Here is a 1,462-nt window from a genome sequence, read left to right on the forward strand (position 1 = left end):
CTCCCGTGAAATGTTTCATTACGATCGTGGATCTCTCGCTCATTTATTCCCTCGAGGGCGACAAGCATTTAAGAGAACGCCTTGCCGACGATTATGGGGCGCGGTTGAGGAGGCGCCTTGCCCCGCCTTGCCCCACCTTGCCCCGCCTTGCCCCGTCCCGCCCCGCCCCGCTTCAGCCCGGGGCTCGGGGGCAGCGCCAGCGACGTCCGCCACCCGTCCTCCCACAAGTTACGTCGAGCGGAAGTGGAAGTAGACTCGGATCCTGTTCAAAGGGCTGTAGCCCCCCTCGCATGTCGCGACGACGCACCGGGCTCGGCGGGGGTCCTCGGGCGGCCGCGGACACGGGATCCACCATCAGGTCGCGGAACAAAGGGCTCCGCTAACCAATCGACTGGGAGCCCCAGCCCCTGGAGTCAGCTGCTCGCCCCCGCCCCGCCCCGTACCGCCAGCACGGCCCCGGAGCCACGCGCCCCCGCCCCGCCCATCCCCATCCCACCGCTCCGGAAACCCATTCTGACTTGACAGTTAGGTATGCATAAGTCACCAGCCCGTACCACTCGAGCGCGCGAGCGCGCGCCTGCCAGCGCCCCCCGCCCTCCTCCTCCAAGGCCCTGGTGAAAGGGAGGGGGAGGGGGCACAAGCCACGCTAGACAACACGGGTGTTGGTGCTGGAGGGCCCCGGGCACTCGGAGGGGAAAGTGGGGGAGACGGAGGGGTAGAAACTGGAACGCAGCTAGGGGAAGGGTGACAAGGCTGAGAGTGCACCACCTCCGCCGCTGCTACCACCTCCACACCCCGCCAACCCAACCCCCGCCTCGTGGACGCGCGAAAACGTCGGCCGTGATTGAAACCGACGAGACTGGAGGCCTGGGCGCCTCCAACTTGCCCGAGAGTTAGTACGAGCACGCGACATGGCGCTAAACCCGCACAGGAGACAGCGCAAGGGAAGGGAACGGGGAGAGGAGGGGAGGGGAGAGAGACAGAGAGAACGTTACCCATTCTTCATTGATAAACTCCTAGCGAATGAATGAACGCCCCGCGTGTCCGTGCCCCACTGCCCCGCCCCGGCTGGCCCCGGCCAGCAGCGACGGGCTTCGGCTTCGGCGACATGAACCCCGATATGAATGTAAAGCTGCCCGGGCGGACCCGCGGGGCCCGGCGGCCCGGCTAGCACAATATGTACACGCGCCTCTCTCTCCCTCCCTCCCTCCCTCCCTCCCTCCCACCCTCCCTCCGCTCGCCCACCACGTCCCAGCACCCTATCGCAGCCCGAGGCGAAACTACCGGATCTGTGTTATCCTCGGGAGAACAAAACGGACTGCCACCCTCACAAACCCACAGCGGCTGCTGCATGCCGCAGAGCCGAGGGGGAAAAAAATTTGCGATCGGATCAAGATCCGAAATGAGGTAACACCGGCACCGGCAGGCCGCGGGGATGGAGGGGAGAGGGGGGTCGAGGAGG

The sequence above is a fragment of the Frankliniella occidentalis genome, unplaced genomic scaffold (assembly GCF_000697945.3).
Source record: "Frankliniella occidentalis isolate FOCC.00 unplaced genomic scaffold, Focc_3.1 Scaffold103, whole genome shotgun sequence".
Classification (NCBI taxonomy): Eukaryota; Metazoa; Arthropoda; class Insecta; order Thysanoptera; family Thripidae; genus Frankliniella; species Frankliniella occidentalis.